At 45.2% G+C, this 23,215-nt stretch overlaps 1 protein-coding gene and 1 non-coding gene across 4 annotated transcripts in view; both read left to right on the top strand.

Annotated features, from left to right (window-relative positions):
* LOC139760557 (gastrin/cholecystokinin type B receptor) overlaps positions 1-23,215 on the top strand; it is a 280,378-nt gene that overhangs the window by 186,746 nt on the left and 70,417 nt on the right. The gene's annotated exons all lie outside the window — the stretch shown is intronic.
* Positions 20,441-20,512, top strand: TRNAQ-UUG (transfer RNA glutamine (anticodon UUG)). Its single transcript has one exon. It is a non-coding gene; the product is annotated as a tRNA-Gln (tRNA).

Here is a 23,215-nt window from a genome sequence, read left to right on the forward strand (position 1 = left end):
TTTCTGCTCTCTCTCTCTCTCTCTCTCTCTCTCTCTCTCTCTCTCTCTCTCTCTCTCTCTCTCTCTCTCTCTCTCTCTCTCTCTATCTCTGTCTATCTATCTATCTATCTACCTATCTTCGCACTAGTCCTGCTATTTTTGGCTACATCCCGGCGTAGGTACCCTATTTCGTAGGTACTGGAACGGAAGGGGTGGCGACGGCTGCGCAGTGAGCCAAGCGCATCAGTGGCTGTCATTTTCTGTTTCGGCTCAGGTAACCGTCTTTTCATTTTGCCTCACCCACTCGTGGGGCGTGTGTCTTTCAGTCCACGAAAATACAACCATTCTCTCAGACTGCAGCTAATGGAGGTGTCTTTCCCTGATGTTCATATTTCGTATGATTGTGGGATGTGCATATTGTCCAACATGGCTCTTATTATACTTCCCTTACAGCCCACTGAGCTCTTCCACTCGCATGAATCCCCCGTAGAAAACACAAAATATAGGGTCGTGCATCAGCGAAGAAACATACACGCACACACACACACACACACACACACACACACACACACACACACACACACACACACACACACACACACACACACCATCCCGGAAAGTGCAAATTGCAGGCTGCAAACTGATCATCTAGTGGGCCAGGACACCCACCACCCCTCCCCAGGTGGTGTGCCGTTCACCTCCCGTCTCATCAGACACTCGGGGGTCAGATGTCTGGAAGGGAGCGAGCGCTCACGGTGACCCCACTGGCAAAAGAGCATCATTGCCGCACCAGATCCAAAGACGGAAACAAAATGATAACGTGAAATCGAGTAGGTTTCCAATGCAAACTATTTTGAAGGTAACAAACTTGGATTTTCATCTTAATCTCTAAACACAATATCGAATGTATCAAAAGAAAGATTCTCCTGTCGTTTTATACACGTATTATAATCATGAACGATATTCTGAAAGATATCTTTCAGCCTTGGACTTGTAGTAGAATTACGCGTCGAATCTTACCTGTTGATTATGTGTCGACTCTTACTTGTTAATTACGTGTCTTGCCTAAAGTCCTGAATCTCGCTATGATTTGCTCAGGGAAAGAAGTTTCGTTCCTTTCCCAAGTCGACGATTTCTAGTGTATCAGGGGTGAACTCTGTAAGGCTTATTGGATTTCATGAGGATACAGCCAGCAGTCCTGTTGCTTGAACTGAGGTCAATGTTTGACGAGAGGGCGAACGCCTCTGACCAGGTTTTTTGAGACGAGTGAGTGATGGTGAAAAGGCTATATGGTGTGGGTTTTGTTTTTCTGTGTGTGTCTGGTCTGTGTATTTTTGTGTTTGTCTTTGTTTCTGGTGTGTGTGTGTGAGTGTGTCTTTGTGTGTGGTTTGTCGTCTCCTGTGTTTGGTTTTAGTATTTGTGTGTGTGCTTGTCGTCCCATGCTTTTGTTGTATGTTGTTTTGCTGTTGTTGTATTTTTTTGGTATCCATGTGTCTTTCTTCTTTCGTTTCTCCCTCGTACGACTCTTATAATCTAGCCCTCAAAAGTCTTTCGGATGTTTGTGAAAGGAATCTAACACGATCTGTGACACACGTGATCTTTTCTCTGTCGGTTCTATACCATCCACCTCATTCCTCTTACCTAATTCATCATCAGCGTTCTCTAATTGATCACTAATTCCTGTGTTGGTTAATATGGACTTCCCTATTTTTTTTCTTTTTTTTTTTTCATCTTACAAATTGCCGTACTTGTCAAGTTATTAAGAAGAGATTACCATCGTCATGAGGGATTTTATTGTTATACTTCTCGCAGGACTTCTGAGGGAAGAGTAAAAGTTTTGATGGAGGGTCGTTCGTGAGGCGACGGCTGCCTACATGGCCCTGGGAAGGTCGTCCAAGGGTTCCTTGACAACCCCTGGGGACGAGAAGTGGTTCAGACTCCACAGGGGAAGGGCCCTAGGGTACTCCTCTAGAACTTCCTGGGGACCACTGGGGGAGAGTAGTGGTTCAGGAACACAGGGGCAGTCCTTGGCGAAATATATCTGGAATGTACCAACAGTATGTTAGCTTTGTCCCTTAAAACATGTGCTTGGAATTTTCAGGGTGTGGTGAGACATGTCTTATATGTACGTTATCTTGGTTCCTGGTGAGATATATTCGTGATATACAAGACTGTTTTCTTGGTTCCTGGTGAGACATGTCCTTGATGTACGTTATCTCTTTGTTCCTGGTGAGATATGTCCGTGATATACAAGACCGTTATCTTGGTTCCTGGTGAGACATGTCCTTGATGTACGTTATCTCTTGGTTCCTGGTGAGACATGTCCTTGATGTACGTTATCTTGGTTCCTGGTGAGACATGTCCTTGATGTACGTTATCTCTTTGTTCCTGGTGAGATATGTCCGTGATACACAAGACGGTATCATGGTTCCTGGTGAGGTACGTCGGTTCTGTACGTGACATTACTTGTTTCACATGAAGTGTTCGTAGTCATGGACGGGTCACGTGTTCATTCCGTTCCCCTTAACTTACACGCCCGTTTGTTCATCCTTAATTCAAATTGTTCCGATATTTTATGTGATTGTTTTTTAGGAATTAAGGCTAGACAATATATACACGTAATCATTAGTGGCGACCCAGCTCCCATTTCTGCAAAACAGAAGCAATATTTTAACAAAGGCATCCTCATGAGTGGCTCGGAAAATCCCTCTCAAAATATGGAAATTTATCCCGAAAATCCACAGCGAATGTTTACATGATTTTGGACTGACTCGTCGCGTTCGAGTTCATTTCATTGAACAGATTCACGTAAACATGAATTTCTTAGAACTGTACATCATGTATACCAGGGTTCAGGTACAGTAATACCAGGCTTCAGGTACAACAATACCACAGGATCTAAGTACAGTAATACCAGGGTTCAGGTACAGTAATACCACGGTCTAGGTACAGTAATACGAGGCTTCAGGTACAGTAATAACAGAATCTGAGTACAGTAATACCAGCCTTCGGATACAGTAATATCGGTTCTAGGTACAGTAATCCTTGACTCTAGGTACATTTCGAGACGATAAAGATAAGGAAGACTGAGAGAAACAGCTTACTTCAAAGATTCCACACTGGGGTAAATGACAATCCCTTATTAAGTGGGAGCTTTTATTGGCAGTAATTCCCATTTTCTATGATAGCTCTCTACCTCCATAATCTCCTTTAACTAGTTAACTTGGACGCGAAATACATTAACAGTTTAAGAGACATTGGCCGGGATTTTCCCCCACTTGTTAATGGCGACCCACGGTCGGTGTTGGATTAGAAGTACATTGCACGTCAGACGGTCTCTGTGACCAGAACGCCGACAGCGTCAGACACGCAACACCAAATTGGCGCCATGTCAGCCGAGTGAGTTCAAATAAGACTTATTGGACGTACAACAATTGCGATAGAATTTAAACCCCTGACCTTAACAGCGTCGCTCTCTTTTTTTTCAGAATGGATTTATAGTTAGTTATTTGTTGTTTTTTTGTTTTTTTTCTGACTGTGTTATTGTGTTGCCTCATCATGGAGAAGTTGGTTTAGGTGTTTACTCGCCTGTAGATCTCGGTAGGTATCGCTAGGATGCCTTGTGCCTTACAAGAAGTGGTCTAGAGGAGGAGGATGATAATGATGATGATATAGATGCATCTGGGTGTTACCGGACTCCGCCTGCGTGAGGTTACACGATGGGTGACAAAAAAAAATCACCTTTGGCGAGAGATTGCATCGTGGTCAGTGGACGAAAAGCTGGGGCTACAGTCAAGGAACTTTCTTTCAGAAGAAAAAAAGAATAATAATTTCCCTTACTACTGAGTGACTGCAGCGCAGCCTTGAAGCTGTAGGAGCCTCATATAAAAAGAGGGTTCTGCCGTTGTGTGTAACAATATAGTGGAGTCATAAAGCATGGCATGAACAAAGGGAGGGGGTAACCTTTAGTTCCAGGGAAGGTCATTAGTCATGCTACTGTACGTGCCTAAGGGCTTCGCAGCGGCGTCCTGCTTGAGGTGATGAAAATACCGATGGCCGAGAACGCTCGTGGTTACTCTGGCCATAAATATTTATGTTGACCCGAATACCGGAGGGTGTTTACCCAAAATCCGTTGATATGAGGAATATGTTGATGGTAACCAGACCAATGACAGGTGTACGAGAATATTTTGATCATGATATGGAAGCTTGTGCGAGACGTGTTATCTTAACTCACGTAAGCAGAGGTGGGTATATTTCTTTCGTTCTCCTTTGATCTTGAAGGTCGAACCCTGATTGTCTTCGGATGATCTGTCTCGAAGCTCCGTTAACCATAGCTGTGTAAACATACTTAGTAGATGGATTTGGAAAGGCCAAAGGGAAGTAATAGATTTACTGCTGACAGGCTTGAGTTTCGGCTAAAGTTCAGGTGACTGAGGCATTCTTCTCTCCTTGGTGATTGGCGTAGTCCGCGTGGATTGGTGGGCGTCGCTGTTCCGGCAGAGCACACACACAGCGGGTAGCTGGCTCGAGCGTGAGGCCAGGCTACGTGTTCGGATGATGAGTATTATAAGTGTGTGATTGCTGGTTATGCATACGTAGTGGTGGTAGGAGTGTGTGACGGCTGGGCTAGAGGAAGTGGTGATGTATGTGATGTCTACTTTCAGATCCGCTGTATCCATGTCACAAAATAGCACAGTCTTCACCGCGCTTCTCTGCTCTCTCTCTCTCTCTCTCTCTCTCTCTCTCTCTCTCTCTCTCTCTCTCTCTCTCTCTCTCAGAGAGAGAGAAAGGGAGGGTTGTCGAGGAAGTGAAGCGAGTCAGAGATTTTCAAATAACCAATCGAGCTGCAGCAGCTGGGTCAGGAGGATGGTAGCAACCTATATAGTGTACCTCGGCCTCCCCTTGTATATAACATGCTGGTTCCTCCCACCCCAGTCCTTCTGGTCCTTCATAACTCGTACCCTTTCTTTACCGCGTCTTAGATTTTTATTACCATTTCTCACGATCAACTCGCTGACGGTGGAGAGAAGAGGGGGAACATGTGTTAATACTTAATAGGTCATGTGACGTGGAGTTGGTGATGATAATTATCAAAGTAATGAACGCAATGACAATATTGATGACAGTAGTGATTTAATGAACATAATGACAATGACATTAGTGATGAGTGATAGTGATGACAGCGACTTGTGGACCCAGTAGTTATGATAGACATCATGATCATAGACAAGCACCTCCCTTATCTGTATAGGGTATAATAGGAAAGGCAGATCCATGTTCTATCTATCTTCTTTTTCATCATCTTACGTCCTTTGTTCGGACGTATATATTTGAGATTGATACGACAGAGGCAACAACAGCAACTGTGAAAAGTAGCACTTGCAGTGGTATTGTTACCAGATGCTCCGTCAGCATCGCCTCTAGTGCTGAGGGAAGAAGCATTTTACTACCGCAGGAAGCACTGTCGGGTGGTAGTGGAATTCGGTGTCATCCAGCAACAGCTTGGATGAAATCGTTCAGCTAAGTGATCATACTTTCTTCACTGGTCTCCCTCGGTTGTGTATGTGAACCAGACTTTCAAGAACAAGTCTGGAAAGTATTGTCTCACTTCCTTCACATCCACTGAACAGGCCTGCAGTCTGTGTGTTCATATTCTCTGTATGCCAGTCCAGTAGGTCCCGGTGGTGTTGACTTATATCCTTCTTATCTGCTAGAGTGGAGGCTTGTTTACATATCTGCTTCGCATCCGGTAAAAAGGCTTCAGATCTTAGGAATATAAAGCTATACATTTGTGTGTGTAGGTTCGAATTTCGCCTGATCCGTTATTTGCTGTTATTCACTTTAGAGGTGGTAAGCTGAACGTAGTAGCTTCTCATGACGTGGGTATTTTGTTTATTAATTGTTAATTGTAGTGGGTTCTAAACCTGCTTAAGATGCATCTTGTAATCCAAGCCGGATGACCCAAGACTTGGAATCTGACGAAGGAGGAGCTGCTCCCAAACCTTAAGTCAGAAACCCAACCGACCTCCGAGCTGTAACAAAACCAGATACTCTGGTTTTTGCATAAGGATTCATATTTTTACGAAAACATTGTTCGTGCTTAATATGGATTATTTTTTCTTTATGTTAAAGATCAGGATTTGCTAATGGTAATTCACTAACGCCATTTAGATCTTTGACTTGATTCTTTTCCTCTGTTCTTTATTATCATTAACAATACTCATTAATCTGTGTTACGTTTCTGTGATACTGTGGTCCCTATTGATCATTTATTTATCGTATGCAGAGGTATACATAAATTAGTATATAAAGTCACAGATATACACAATTACTTGCAAGAACAAGCATGCAGACACCAGTTAGTATGTAAAACTCAAGTGAGCCTTCCCTGAGAGACGTTACCGACACGCATACTTACACGCACACAAGCGCATGCATTCACGCACTCCAGCAAGCAAGCAAACTTCTGGGAGACAGACAGATAAGGGCCACAAGCGTGACGTCAGTCCAAAAGACAACCAATGATTATATCTTACATTATATATATATATATATATATATATATATATATATATATATATATATATATATATATATATATATATATATATATATATCTTACATTATATATATATATATATATATATATATATATATATATATATATATATATATATCTTAGTTACAAGTGACGAGAAATGGATATAGAATCATGGCCGATGATGATAAAGTCATCCGGCACCCATTCATCTAATGGATCTGGTCCTTTTTGGAGGAGGGTCTGGAACTTTTCTCCAGTTGGCCTTTATCTGATTAATGAGATCCTCCTCAGCCTCACTTGAAAGTTTTCCCCCTGGGGGAGGAGGGGGGATGGATTTATCGCTGCCGTCGAGAGCTCAGGTGACTTCATCTGATGGGGGAATCGTCGGAGAGGACCTGAGAGACACGCGTCTTCCACTCCCATGCAATTTCGCAGAGGTCATGTTCACTTTCCTGGGCCCTTTCCAGGCACGCTGGAAAAAGTTTTCTTTACTCTCTCTCTCTCTCTCTCTCTCTCTCTCTCTCTCTCTCTCTCTCTATCTCTATCTCTGTCTGTATCTATATCTATCTGTCTATCTATCTCCATCTATCTATCTATCTGTGTTTATCTCGTGCCGATTTAAGCGTATCACTGATCCCTTTTAGGACTGACGAGTCTGCAGTGCATGCATAAAAGGGGGTAGAAGGCGAGTGACGATGAGGTACACAAATGCGAGATGTTCAGTGACTCATTAACAGGGTCGGGAGCGAGACAATGGTCGCCGACATATCCCCGTCCCCTCACTCACACCTGTGACCTATGGATGTGTGGACGAGGGCGAGAAGGAGTGATCCAATAGGAGGGAGGACATAGAGCGTGGGACGAGAGGGATTCGGATGAAAGGAGATGGAAGGATGGAGTGTAAGGAGGCCCTTAGGATGTCGGGCGCGCCTTAACATTCTGGAGGACGAGTGTGGGGAGGGAATATGTATATACGTATGATGATAACAAGAAAGGGCGTGGGAGTGGAGGCAAGGCTGGAGAAGCGTGGGAGACGGTGAGATAAGACGGGAGCCTAATTAAAACTTATGGAAGGACCGTGTGTGATAAAAGGATTATACATGTATGACAGGATATTAGAGAGGTGTGAGAGATGCAAAGGGAGAGTGCGAGAGAGAGAGAGAAAGCGGGGAAGATGAACTCTGATGGTAAAAAGTGTGGTTACGAGAGGGTAACTATAAAGCGAAGCAGAGTATAAGGCCAGCTACAAAACAGGGAGGGAAAGAATAAGCCAACGATGAGGAATGAAAAAGCGAGCAAGTGTGCAAGAGGAACTATAAAGCGGGGGGGAAAAGCGTAAAAGGGGAAACCAGAAAAAAAAAAAGCGAGGAAAAAAGATGGGCAACGTTAATGTCCAGTGGGAAAGTTGGAGAGAACAGTTTTGCCACAACCAAACTAGTTAACAAGATGTTTCCGCCTGAAACAAACGGAACAGCATTTTCTTTTCGAATATATTTTTTTCGTATAACATATTTGCAAGCTTGCATTAATAACAGGATCAGGGAATATCATCAATACCATTACATAGAAGAACGAAAAGAAGTCGCGAATATATCCATGGTTGACCTTATGACTGTGGTTTTGACTCGGGAAATAGAACAATGGAGAGGAACGAAAAAAAAAAAAGAATATCCTGTATCGTGAGAGCGAGTGGCTCGCCAGGACACACACAGAACAAGAGTCGTCGCTCCACCACCACTGCCGGAATTCATGAATTTAAACAATTTACTCGAAACCTGATGATGAGTTTCTAGCCGTGAGCCTCATGAGATGTTGGGGGGGGGGGGGGGGGGGAGGAGGAGGTGGTGTTAGGGGACGAGGCGTCCGTCAATGTGACCTCAACTCGGGTTATCCAAATAGATAGATAGGTATAGATAAATGGATGGGTACAAGAATAGATAGGTAGGTAGTTTGGTATACAGATGAATAGACTGTTACTGAATTTCAAATAAAGGAGAGAGAAGGCCAGATGTACTCAAACTGAACTACACCGTATGTGGAAAGAGACACTGTGTGTGTATCTCATCGAAGACTGGCGTACATGGGTGCCTCACCGGCCACCGTCTCTCTCATACCAGTAGTTCAAGATTCCCTACACGTCGACCACTCGCTCGATAGCAGGTCTCCGAAGCGCGGGATATTCACCTCAATGGCTTCCCCCAGCTTGACAACTGACTTGGCTTAGTTCCATAGTCCTCCACGGTCGCTCGAACGGGTAAATTGAGCTCAAACAAGAATCGTAAAGAAAAAAATAAGACGTGAGCCAAACAGATAAGCAGATAACAGACTGAAGGCAGGACAACACGTTGATAAACAAGTAGGAGGACAAAGGTCCCAAGGTTCATAGTATCAGGTTGGGAGGAGAGCAACATCAAAGGAATGGAGGCTGGGCAACACGTCTGGCATGTGTTGTGTATCACCTCCTCCTCGTCATCTCCGGGTCAACAAAACCACCTCTGCTTTACAGCTCCCGGGAACACAAGAGCTCTTGGCACACTCCGCCTCCCGTGGCTTATTACGGAGCTCTTCCCTCCCTCCCACCCAACACTCTACCTACCTTCCGCCAAACACTACCTCATCCCTTAGGGGATCATGGGTAAGGGTGGGACAGGCCGTCTTCAGACAAAGGTCCATGGCAGCGGCGGGAGGCTACCGCCCGGCGAATGTTGAACAACACAAGGTCATGCCCTGAGAACGCCAGCACCTCTTCCAGGGAATACTCGACACCTCCTCATGGTTCTCTCTGTCTCTCTCAAAGTTTTCACATTTACTTGTTGTCTTAACTTTTCTGGTTACAGTTTTTTTAATGTTGATTTTCAATTACTGGTCCCTCCTCTCTCTCTCTCTCTCTCTCTCTCTCTCTCTCTCTCTCTCTCTCTCTCTCTCTCTCTCTCTCTGCCATTCCATCATTTGCTGAGTCTATTTTTCACATTGCACTGGCGGTTCTCTCTCATTTCCTCTCTTTATCGCGGACTTTCCCGCTATGTGCGTCATCTTTACATCCCTCCCGTCCTGGCAGTACCTTCCCCCCGCCCCATTACTCCCCATTAACCCCCCAGCAGGGTGGGAGAAAGGGAGTAATGCCCATGTCCCTCTTAATGAGGTCTTGTTGGTTCCGTACTGTGGTATTTTACCGACTGACTTTCATATTTGCCAATCTATTACTGGTAATTAGTTATGATGATACTGGTTATATTGAGTGTCTATTATTATTATTATTATTATTATTATTATTATTATTATTATTATTATCAGTAGTAGTAGTAGTACTATTATTATTATTATTATTATTATTATTATTATTATTATTGTTATCATCATCATCATTATTACTGTTGCTACTACTACTGCTACCACTACTACTACAGCAACTGCCACCCCGAATAATGATAATGAAAAGCGATAATGATAATGATAACAATTCCAGTCTGCACAGTTGCCAGTTCACATCTAATGCCACATTCTTCTCTGCCATTATCTCATAGCTGGGTTAGCAAAGGAGGGGCCTCCTTATCAGTTGCAGCCTCACACAGCCGCTATTCGTCTATAGTGTATGGTTGATTACAGGGTGAAAGTAAGCCATTGTGTTGATGTACTCATTCAACTTCGCTTTCTGAACTTAGTTTGTGACTGCAGCTTGAAATGATTACATTTAGATTATGTATTGCATTGTATTTTTACATTTGATAAGCGATATACCGAAGTATTCATATGTAATAGCGAAAAAGAAATCATCACCAGTAACAGCAATTTCCACTAATCATGAAATGAATCTGTGAACGCGAGACGTTTCGAATGAGCTTTGAGTGGCTTCATGCACGAGTCATTGGTCGTACAAAGTCTTTTGCTAATTACATGCAAAGTAGGTCGTGTTCCTTGGTGATGAGAGGTTCACAGCGGGAAGATATGTTTGACGATGATGATGACCGTGAGTGGAGGCGTGACTCTCCTTCATGAGAGCTGTGCTAATGATGGCCCTGTGGAGTGGTTAACCCCCACGGTGCTCCGGTGGTGACGGCTTGGGGTGAGGAGGGGAGACGACACCCAGCTGGGTACTGTGATAGCGATGGGTCTGTATGTGTGTGTGTGTGTGTGTGTGTAGAGTGGGAGGTTGTTATCCAATCCCATCAGCCACTGTCATACACAATCGTTGTCACTTACATCATATACAACCCAGTCTCTCCCTCTCGTAACACAACAGTTTCTCGTAATATGCAGTCATTATCACTGCAGACGCGACGTATACAGCCCATTCACACCTCGACACAGTCCCTTGCGACACACACACACACACACACACACACACAGTCGTCGCCCAGTCTATCAGAACCCTAAATGATCTCGTCACAAACGCTCACAGTTTTGCATCGTCTGGTCGCAATCAATCACTGGCAATCTGTCGCAGCTGCTTACAACGCCCTCATTAGAGTGGAGAGGCGGACCTCCTCATTGGCATGGGGACAGAGGCCCGGGGCTACTTAGCGCTGTAATTAAACCCGGACCGTCAGGATCAATGATCGTCCCCTAACTAATTCCGGGTAGAGATAAGTTTTGAAAGACGCTCCGGTACGCAGCTGGGCCGCCGGGGGAGAGAATTATGAGTGAGCCTAAGGAGGAAAATTAGGGATTTAAAGGGAAAGAGAAGATTTCAAGAACAGCGCAGTTTGGAACATCATTCGGCTCAGTTCGGGCCGAGGATTGACCGTTATGAGACCTTCCCTCCGCTGAGGAGCTACGCAGCGAAATTCTCCTCCTCCTCCTCCTCCTCCTCCTCCTCCTCCTCTAGTCTTTCCCTCCTCCTGTACGTTGTCCACCTTTAAAGGTCGGGTCTACATACAAACACTCAAGGAACTCTGATTGATTTCATTGTTTTTTTTCTCATACCTTATCTCCTTTTCACCTGGCATGGACAACAGTTAAGCTATGTTATTTTTCGTGCGTGTAAAAAAAAAAAAAAAAGGTTAATATCTAGCTTGATTTTCAGACGGTATTGATGGGTGGGTCGTCACAACGGCCCGTGCCGGGCGCAGGCTTGCCGAATCAAACATCGACAACACAGTCGCAGTTTCTCATGTCACTAAAGAGTAAGAGTTAAGTGGGTTTTCAGGATCATATTTCCCCTCCCAAGCAGGAGAACGGTCGGTTGGCTCGTGTATCCCTCCATTGTAGCCAGTCAGAACGTATAGCGACTTCGAACACGGCGAAGCTGTCTCGTGTTAATTCCCGGGGCCTCTCGGATGGTTAAGACAAGGGCTTCATTCCCTTCTAAACGTCAGTGTTGCGTGTAGAACGCTGGCTGGGTTGTATGTCGGGGACAGAACGTATGTATTCTACTGAGTCTTACCAGTCCAGTTAGTGTTAGATACGAACGCCACCTTCTGTTTTCTATTTTCTTTTTAATTGTTAGTGAGGAATGATTCTTCCTCGTAGCGGTTCTGCTTTATCAATATCTCTGTGAATTAGAGTTGATAAGCATCAGAATATATATACACGTACATCTCATTTCAAAGCTAATTATAATCCAGCTCGACATGATTTTTGCCAGAAGCATATTAGATTGATTATGAATATTTTAGGGATAACTTTATGAAATTAAACTTCTGTACCGACGTGGGCTGGAGGGAATGGCAGGAAACCTTTAATGTCGGGCATCGACTGATGGTGAGAAAAAATGGACCTCATTAAGACTAAATTATCTGCTTCAGCAAAACTTCGCCAATCCCTCACTCCATACAGCGCCTCTTGAATGCAAAGAAAAGCATTAACGTTTTCTTTTCTTCGCAACATATTCCTTGATCCAGTATTTTCTGACATTATGAAATGTATGTTTGCCAAATGGTGTCCTAGCTTCGTCTCTTCGATGTATATCAACTGACTGCTATATTTCTCTCTTGTGTCTCCCCTGATGATGTGATTATTACAAGAAAGTGCACTTAGGAACTTATCGTGTTTCATTTTCCCCGTGGACTCGTAGGAATATCTTGATCACGCGCAAAATTGTGATCCTTTCCAATATATATATATACTTTTGAAGACCTTAAGACTACATAAAGTCTGGGAATCGTGCGATTATGATCGTCATTATCCTTATAGAATTTCTTATACCTGGAGTATCTTTGAATAGATTTACCATCTCCAACACTGATGCTCAAAATGTGATTTCCGCACCCTCCACTCCCACACCCCCGCCCCACTCCTACACTGACTCCTCCACACCACATGCCCTCCATTCCTACACATCCCTCCCCACCTACACATCTCTCCACACCTACACATCCCTCCACACCTGCACACCCTTCATACCGACACATCTCTCCACACCTACACATCCCTCCACACCTGCACACCCTCCATACCCACACACCCTCCACACCCGCACACCCTCTGCACCCACACACCCTCCGCACCCATACACCCTCCACACCCACACACACTCCACACTCACGCACCCTCCACTCCCACACACCCCTCCCGCGTCCGCGCCGGATGAGAATATGGTTGCTGGGGTGACGCCTGTCGTCAGCTGTCCAACTATATATATATATATATATATATATATATATATATATACCTCGGGGAAATTCAACATTGCTTCTCGTGTTAATGGAATACCCTTGGTGTATCGTCACTGACCTGAGCCACATTGTCACGTCCCGTACAACGTGATGTCAGGCTGTCCTCCTTATATACTGCTGTGCTATCCTCCTCCAAGTTCACCCCCGCTCTACTCCCTTGCCTGGCCTACACTCCTGTATCCGGCTCCTCCTGTGTCACCCCACCACACTTCAGGTTCCATATCTTCAGAGAGTACTGATCAGCCTCGGTTTTCTAAGCATGAATATCCTCGGTGGTTTCCGAATTCCAGGGATGAACATCCTCACGGAATCCGATTTCCAGGGATGAGCATCCTTGTGGAATCCGAATCTCCAGGGATGAGCAAATCCGTTTTCCTGGGATGAGCATCTTCTTGGAATCCGAATTCCAGGAGCGAGCATCCTTCTGGTATCCTAATTCCAGAGATGAATATCCTCATAGTATCCAAATTCCAGGTTTGAGCATCCTTCTGGAATCTGAGTTCCAGGGATGAACATCGTCATGGAATTCGAGAACCTTTTATTCTCTTCCTGCCATAAAAGCACTAGAGCATCGCCTGGATACAGAGGGGCTTACCTGGCTGGGTCCCGGAGCCGGAGGAGATATCCGATCAGAGGCTGCGTTGCGCGGTGGTAAGTCTAGAGGAAGGTCTCTCGTGGAGCGTAAGTTGATTTTTAGAGGAAGATATGATACGTGGGACGGCCGGTGGTGTGTGGGTAAGGGAGGGAGGGAGGATAGAAGTAGAGGGAGAGGATGCGGAACGGGAAGGAATTAAAGCAGTAAGGGAGGTTAGATGTGAAATTTGGGGATTTAGTGAGGGAATGTAAATATCAAGGGGTAGGGAGAGTTGGAAGTTTGGGAGAGAGATAGTGGGGTGAGAGCGGATATAGGGAAGATGGGGCGTAAAGAGAGAGCGTTGTGAGAGCACTGGAAGGGAACTGTATTGGAATTTAACTGAGTGCTGGGAAGGAGGTAGTGTGAGAAAAGGATGTTGTCAGGACTTGAGCAGATGACGCTGAAGGATTGAATGTCGCAACAAAAATTCTAGAAGTGCTGTTCATCCCTGAGGGAAGTAATGTAATGCGGTAGGGTGGAGCACCGAGCTGAGTATCGCTGGGCCTGACATAAAACCCACACCCGCTGTTCAGGAGCACAGCAAACTGACCAAGTTTGTCGTCAGCCACGCGTGTCTCTGTACACTCACTCTGCTTGAAGGTGAAGGTACTAGCAAACCTCATGTATCAGGAGCTTTCCCGTGTTCTTACTTCGCGACGCAATGACTCCTTCCTGTGTTGTAATGACACAACACAGTAATTACTCCCTGTACTGCAAGATCACGACACGACGTCGAGGCCCCCTCCTGTGTTCTGTGGTCACAACACCACGACTACCCCATCTATCATGAGGTCACAACGACTCAATCCTTTTGTGGAGTTGCGTCAAAGTGATCCCCCCTTCAGTGTGCTGCTAGATCGCAGCACAATCAAAGCGACCTGCTGAGGTGGACGTGTGTACCAGGTCATGCCACATGTCTGGCCTGGCAGTAATTACAGTACGGTGTTCAGAATCCCGACCCAATCGTGAGGTAAAAAAAAAAAGGAAAGAAGAACTCTTAATCTTCGACACTTCTTTGGAAGCCCACACGACTGCAGCATGTTGAAGAACCCCGTCCGTGTATCACACAAAGCCTCTTATACCTGCCTCTTGGTTTTTTCCACACACGTGACTCTGGAGGAAAGGGTGGAACTTACGGTCGCGCGACTCCCAATCTCTCAGAGAATCACTGAGGCGGCAACATCATCTGGAGAGGAGCCCCCACCTTGCTCTCACTCGCAGCTTTGCCATCAAGGTCAGATTTTGGCCCTGAAAAGTTTGCTTTGCTTTACTCGTCCTCCTTGTAGACCATCGAGACGAAATTTTCTCGCTGTCTCATTCATAAGACCTGAAAGCTGAAGCCGAGGAGTATGTACGACCTACATATATATGCCATTTCACCATGTGGAAGATCAACATAGATACATACTAGTGACAAGGATTATGAAAATATGTCATGCTTAAAAACTAAACAGACATGACTCATCCGTGCCAAGTAGATCCTAAATCATAAAAGCTATCCCATGATTGGCTCTTAGATCTCTAACATAACGAAGAAAACCCCTTTTAGGAATATGAGATAAACATGTGATTCAGATGGAGAGCTTTTTTTTTTTACTATCATTGCAATCAACCCAATCGCTGAGTGAGACGGCATCACCCGTCAAGGATGTGGGTCAGAGTGTAGCTGGAAGTGAGGGAGTGATCATATCGCCTTATTCCACTGCAGGTATGTGCCTCCACCCGACTCAGACCACATGCCACTCAGTGCTGCTGGACCTTTGTTACCCTACAGCAGGAAGACATGATTCACAACCTCTCCTTCCTGTACGTAACTCATCACAACCTCTCCTTCCTGTGCGTAACTTGTCACAACCTCTCCTTCCTTTACGTAACTCATCACAACCTCTCCTTCCTGTACGTAACTCATCACAACTTCTCCTTCCTGTACGTAACTCATCACAACCTCTCCTTCCTGTGCGTAACTTGTCACAACCTCTCCTTCCTTTACGTAACTCATCAAAACCTCTCCTTCCTGTACGTAACTCATCACAACTTCTCCTTCCTGTGCGTAACTCATCACAACCTCTCCTTCCTGTACGTAACTCATCACAACTTCTCCTTCCTGTACGTAACTCATCACAACTTCTCCTTCCTGTGCGTAACTCGTCACAACTTCTCCTTTCTGTACGTAACTCATCACAACTTCTTGGGTCAAAAGTTATTCGCACGCAGAAGAGGAAAATATAAATTCTTCTGTTCCCCTGGTCTCAACACGGTGGCCTCTCTGTCCATCTCAACTCTCAGCTAGACTTCGGGTGGGCAGCTTCCCTCTGAGATACCAAGACATATGCCCGGATGTTAGGCCTTGTGGTGGAGGTCAGGTTTGTAGCTACCCATACCCTTGCCTCTCAGGTAGCATTTCTATCTTTACCTGTCTACGAAGAAGCGATGATTAGGCAATAAGCCAAGGGTTTGAGGAAGATGGACCGTATGGGACTACCATTTTGTCTCCTGGGAGCCTGGCCACAGCAAGAGCGATCCCGGAAGTCAGGAAGGCCAGCGTCGAGAGGAGGGCGGGTTAGGACCATCAGTTTCCACCAGAGTCGACAGGTGAATCGTGTCGTGTCTAGCACCCGCCGCCACTGTGAGGTTACGGCTGTTCTCTCGTCATTCATCTTTCCCTCCTTTATTGCCCCTCCTGAGGTGGTGGCAAGATGGTGGAAATTTCGCTTATTTGCTGTGCGTAGAGGAGCTTTCTCTACTCTTTTTTAGTTCAGTAGGTGGTGTGAGTGCTCTCTCTCTCTCTCTCTCTCTCTCTCTCTCTCTCTCTCTCTCTCTCTCTCTCTCTCTCTCTCTCTCTCTCTCTCCTTCCATGCTTTCTCCCACGCACTAGATCTACCTTCCCTTCCTCCCTTCCTCCTTCACTCCACGCCTCCTTCCCTCCCTCCCTCCCTCCTCTCGTCCCTCCGTCCCTCCCTCCACGCCTCCCTCATCATCATAAAAATCCAGGCGTCCTTAAATACATTCCGTGCAAGATGGGGTTGCCGTGTTATCCTTAAAACTTGGAAAGAAAAAAAAAGATCTCGACAGATGGAGGGCAAAGACGTGGAGTCCATCAGGGTCTCTTGGTGTCGGGTGAGGGGGGGGGGAGGCGCTGAGATCGTCCCTGTAATGGTGTTTAGGGAAGGGCAGAGAGAGAGAGAGAGAGAGAGAGAGAGAGAGAGAGAGAGAGAGAGAGAGAGAGAGAGAGAGAGAGAGAGAGAGAGCCGCCAGGCAATGTCTGTAGGGTGATGGATCTAGGGCAGATGTGGGATAACGGCTTTTGGGGAAGGTGGTGGTGTTGTTGTGTGATCGCTGTGGGGTGGTTGTTGGTTTTGACGAGTGTGATGAACATCTGGGGTGATGCCAGGGGAGCTTGTGTATGACGTCAGCGAGAGAGGAGGGAGGGGGGGAGGATGTCAGCTGACGTCTATTGGGAGGATGGTAGATGACATCACAGCGGAGGGAGGGAGTGTGGGTGGAATCTATAGAAGTTGAGGATGGAGTAACGGGAGTGGGAAGTGTTTTAAAAAGAGAAAATGATGGATAAGAAGAGGGTGTGGGGGGTTGAGATTGAATAAGGTTGGGGGTGTAACGGGTAAGGGGAGATGGAACTGATGGGGTGACCCTTGCGAGGGTATTAGGGAGGTAAGAGCGGGTGACGCGAGGGAAGGGGAAGGAAACTGAATATTAACCCTGGAGAGTAAAGTCCCTCACACCCCGCCTGTGTACAGAGGATCGTCTCTGGAACTGGGGAGGGGAGTCCTGCACTCGTGATGCCCCGTCTCTTGAACGTTCCGTGTCATCAAGTTGCCCTTGAGTGTTTTGTATTCTGCCGTCACTCACATTTCCTTGGTTAAGGCTCCTCAAGCCCTGCAGCCAGCCTTACACCGAGACAGTACTCCTTTCCGTCCTTTCTAACATGCTTGTCGGTCCGACTTCATGTCCTGACTTTTGGTTCTGGTATTGCATACTATGAAGAAGCTTTCACTGCGCCACTGATCTTGAAACTTGAAGACTGTAACCGGGGTCACCTCTCTCTCTCTCTCTCTCTCTCTCTCTCTCTCTCTCTCTCTCTCTCTCTCTCTCTCTCTCTCTCTCTCTCTCTCTCCTCCATGTTAGACAGATCTGCAGCCCTTAGCCTCCCACTGTGGTTTATTTCTCTCAGTTCATGTGCCATCCTCGTTGTACTTCCCTGGAACATCTCAGCCAGATCTACATACTTCGTTGAATATCGGTGACCCGACCTGAGAGGCATATTCCATGTACATGAACGTGAATCTGGAATCTGCCAGCAGACATATTGCCTCATTCACAGTTCTAATTGCAGGTTTAAAGGTGTTTGTAATCACCTCTTTATACTCAACGAGGAGGTAGTTTTACACTCACGGGGTCCCAGTTCTTGTACTTTCCCTGCTGTCACGCAACTTTTTTAAACCTCTTGTTTGCTGTCCACAGTTATCATTATTTAGTTTTATTCCATTCGTCCATTACCATGATATCATCCATCAGTTCTAACATGTCTCTTGTTTGATGTTATGTCCTCTGGTTGTTTTATCGTGACATCTTTTGACGACATCAAATTGGTGTAAAGATTAAAAGTTTATGATCAAGTCATCTCTATCTCTTCTTTCTTCCGTGGTGGAAAAATATTTAAAGTCTCTTATAACCTTTTCCTGTAAATCGGCATTCTTAATGCTCGTACTATCTTAGTTGCCGTACTTTCTTTGTTAGTTTGTGTGTGTGTGTGTGTGTGTGTGTGTGTGTGTGTGTGTGTGTGTTAACGGTGCCTATGAACGTTATGGACCAGCAGACTGAGAACGTAAAAAGCGTGAACGCCAGTGATCGCCACGTATACACAGTCAAATTCATAAACCCGTGGGAAAATCGTACTGGCTACCAAGTAAACACGAGGTAATGTTGTGGAGATAAGATAAAAGACTGAAGTATTTCTCGGCGAAACACAGGAAAAATAGGAAAATGAAAAAATTGGACACCACACACAGAGATTCCAGCAATACGGAAGACTCGTAATGAAGTGAGAGCATTTTAGAGCAGTATTTGAGTTCCCAGAATCCTAGAGAGAGAGAGAAAAAAGTCTGTATATGATTAGCGGAATAATTTAGTGAGGAAAGAAGCTCACACGAGATAAAGCAGGCCATTAGAGAGGGTTTCCACTAGAGAGACGGGGCTGTAGTCTCAAAATGATGGCCAGTCTCTCCTCAAACTCCTGGGCTGTGTCTGTCCTCCTCCTCCTCCTCCCACTCAGCGCACAATGGTTTGGCTCCTCTGCTCCTCTCTGTATCCTCTGTCTGGGCTCGACCTGTTGTGACGTCATTGGCTAGTTTAGTCTGACTTACGTCATCGTGCGAGTTTATTTTTGCCATGTTTTCGCTTACGGTGCATCAGCCAGAATCCGGTGAATCTCTCTCTCTCTCTCTCTCTCTCTCTCTCTCTCTCTCTCTCTCTCTCTCTCTCTCTCTCTCTCTCTCTCTCTCTCTCTCTCATATAGCAGGTGGTCGGCAGCCAAGCAGCTGTCCTTTCTCTCTCCCTCACCCACACTTGGGCTGCCGGTTCGATGTCTGACTATATCTTTATTTCCTGAGTCACCTAAACTCTCCCTCGGAGGTCTTTGATTGCAGACTATGAAGCCTTGAGATCTGAGGCTCAGCGATGAGCCCTTAAGGCCAAGGAAATCTAAGGTTCAGGGATGAGCCCTGGGGCCTTGGAGATCTGATAGTCAGGGATGAGCATCAGAGACCAAGAGGTTTGTTTTTCCAGGGATGTCACACGTAGGGGGAAATAACGAAGCCCTGAAGTTTCCATATAGAAGTCGTGGTAAGTTTATTTATCTAAGATTTTTCCAGTTACTTTCCGAACTTGATGAATTCCATGGCTGTCGGACCATCAGTGGCACCAGCTGTTGAACTGGCACCACCAATAGTAGTAGTAGTAATAGCACAACAGTAGCAGCTACAGCAGCAGCAGCAAAAAAGCAGTAACAGAAAGAGCGGCAACAGGAGCACCATTAGCAGCGGTGTCAGACCCAGCAGTAGTACCGGCGGCAGTATTAGCAGCACCAACCAAAGCATCAGCAGGAGGAACAGCTACACCAACATTATCGACCCTTCATGACTAGATTGCATGGAAGACTTGAGTCAGAATGCTCCATGGTAGACAGGCTGGGGAAGGTTTCCTCTGCCGATAACCCTCCGACTTCGTAGATCATCTGTAGTCGTCTATGCACAGATTTCAAGTGGAAAAGTTGGACATGGCGAATACGATCAGCTTTAGAAAGCCACTGGATCGGTGCCTTAAGCATATGGTTATGGTTGAGACAACTATGATTCGGTAGACCCGCCGCCGACATAGGTAGAAAGATGAGGACTCTTAGGCGAGAAACGGACGGGATCCGCTGCCGGACATCTTTGTCTTAACTTAGGCAATGGACGAAGTTTTCCCTCGCGCCATAAACTTATGCGATGCCCTGAAAAAAGAAAAAAGTTAATGGAAAATCAGTTTTGATTGATATTGTTATTTAACTGTCAACTCTGGCGTGGAGATTGGGTGGATGGGAGAGAACGTGAGTGTCTGACTCGAGGTTTTCTCAAGGAACAGGTTTGGATACATCCTTCTCGTGTGTCACACGGTCCCATGGTGTAATGGTTAGCACCCTGGACTTTGAATCCAGAGATCCGAGTTCGAGTCTCGGTGGGACCTGCGTGTGTTTTCTATCTCAAAGCGTAATGGAGTGACACAACATTCACTTGTTTAGTTTGTGTATATATATATATATATATATATATATATATATATATATATTTGCGCGTGTTACCGGATTCCACCTGAAAGTGGTTAAGGCACGAATGCAAAGTGACCTATTGCGAGGCTATACCATCGTCCGTGATCGATAAAGACTGCGGTTTCGCCGAGAAACTTCTTAGAGTGCAAATCAAATTATATATATATATATATATATATATATATATATATATATATATATATATATATATATATATATATATATATATATATATATAATCGTTGCAAGGAAGTATGATTTCATTGTTATTAATGTGATTATCAAAATCAATTTCAACTTCTCTCTGTGGTCCCACTGAGACCCGAATTCGGAACTCTGGACTCAGTGTCCAGGATGTTAACCATTACACCATGGAGCCGTGTGCTTAGATATTTTTTTCTTGTAAAGTCTCGAGTCAGACGCTCCCTCGTCCCACCACGTCACAGACCACTTAACAAGTAACCAACAACACGTAAATTGAGAAATGACTCGCCATTCATGGCTTCTTTCTTCCTCCTCTTCTTCTTCTTCTTCATTATCTGGTGTTTCTCCTTTGTTTCTGATCTATTCTCGTTATATCTCCGTACGAAGGTGAGGTGCATTCTCTCTCCAGTTTCCTTATTACTTTGATATGCATGTTCCAAGTCAGATCAAAGACAGGGTCTTTGGAGGGCGAAGTGCAGATGCTTTTGTCGAGGGTGTAGTTCAAGATGGGTTTGGTGGTGTCTGCCTCTGTTACAAGCATTGATGGGGCGGCGGGAGACGTGCTGCCTTCGTGATTGTTGGCGTTTGTGTTTCTCTCTTCTATTTCTTAAGGCAGCGGTGTCTGTCAAAGGCGAAGTGAGTTTAGGTTCATTGAGGTTGTTGTCTCTCTCTCTCTCTCTCTCTCTCTCTCTCTCTCTCTCTCTCTCTCTCTCTCTCTCTCTCTCTCTCTCTCTCTCTCTCTGTGTATGCAGCATTGATGGTGGGAGGTAGTGCGGAGGGAGACACTCTCCATGTTGGTGTTTCTACTGTATATACCGTGGTTCTGAGTACTGATTATTCAGCATTGATGGCGGGAGGTAGTGTGGAGGGAGACACTCTCCATGTTGGTGTTCCTAGTGTATATACTGTGGTTCTGAGGACTGAGTGTGTACATGAATTAAAGCTATCGGCTTTCAGAGTACTCCGCTCTGTCCAAATCATCTGCATATCTGACCACTTGAACCCGTTTTCCAAACAGCGCAAAATTCCCTGGAAAAGCGACATTTGTCTTTACGAAAAAAGGTAAAAACAAAAAAAAAAATCGATCCAAGCAAGGCTCATGGAGCGAGGATATCAGCAAGTGGTTTCAATTTACACTGCCAGGGTAAATCTTTCTCGATTCCTCCTTCATTTCCCAGGAGGGTCACCGACTCGCAGAAGTTGTGAGGCCACGAACTCGGTTCAGAGGGGGGAAAAAAATCAATAAACATGATTAAAACTTATCGCTCGCTTTAATTTTCTGGGGTTGACATTTGCCTGCGGGAGGAGGAATCGTCTGTCAGCGGGAGTTTCATTAACGTAAATATCTGTGAAAGTATACTAGCTGAGTATGCTAATGAAAGCGACCACATTACATAAGAGTGATAGGATAGAAATGCCGCATATGCTTGTATGTTTAACAGAGCTTCGTTGATGTGTATGGATAACGTGCTATGTTAGAGGGTCTTTGTATGCTTTTGAGTCTACATGATGTTGATGTGGGATTTGTGATTGTGTACACTTGTAAGAATTTGCATGGCATGTTTGCGTGTTATGAGCTTGTTTAACGTGCTGACCCGTGAGATTTATGTACCTTAAAATTCACAGTTATGAGGGCTTAAGTGTATACCTGTGAGAGATCATTTTATGAGTGTCCTCCCTGTAGAGACTGTGATATACATGTGAGAGATTGTTTGGTCAGTGTATCTTTGCTGTTTCTTTTCACTTCAAGTATTTGTAAGGAAATGAGATGAAGGAATAAGATTGTTTCTCATCCAGAGGATGGTCAGTACAACCACGGATGTCGTCCTCATCCCGTAATTGTTGATCATCCAACCATGTCTAGTGTTCTCCTCCGCAGTCACTGTTGACTGCACAACAAGGGAAGGACGGATAACATGAGACCTGATGATCTTTGACAACATTATCTAAAGTCCTGGTCGTCAACTGTGTGTAGACACAGGAAAGCAGAGCAAGAGACACTTAGTGTGTACTGCTACACTTGTGGTATTCATCAACCAGAAGTGTTATCATACCAGGTCAAAGTTCGCGTTTTCATTTCTCATCAACCAGTGTCGAAGAAGGTGAACGGTGCTGACAAGTCGTTAACTTTGCGTGGAAAACTAAGCGCTTTTAAAGACTCAAGCTGTTCTGATTATCATCAGATATACTCAGTATGATGAGTAACATAGTGCACTTATGGTGGAAAATGTGTTGAACTGTTCGAAATGGAATCGAAGGTTAAGTATATAAGAAGGAAGACTAAAGAAAATTTGTCTTGTTTACAGTCAGTCAGCATCTATCTTACTCCAGCGACCAACACGAGTCTTATTCCAGCGACCAACACGAGCCACATTCCAGCGACCAACACGAGCCATATTCCAGCGACCAACACGAGC

Source organism: Panulirus ornatus, chromosome 37 (assembly GCF_036320965.1).
Source record: "Panulirus ornatus isolate Po-2019 chromosome 37, ASM3632096v1, whole genome shotgun sequence".
In the NCBI taxonomy this organism is placed as follows: Eukaryota; Metazoa; Arthropoda; class Malacostraca; order Decapoda; family Palinuridae; genus Panulirus; species Panulirus ornatus.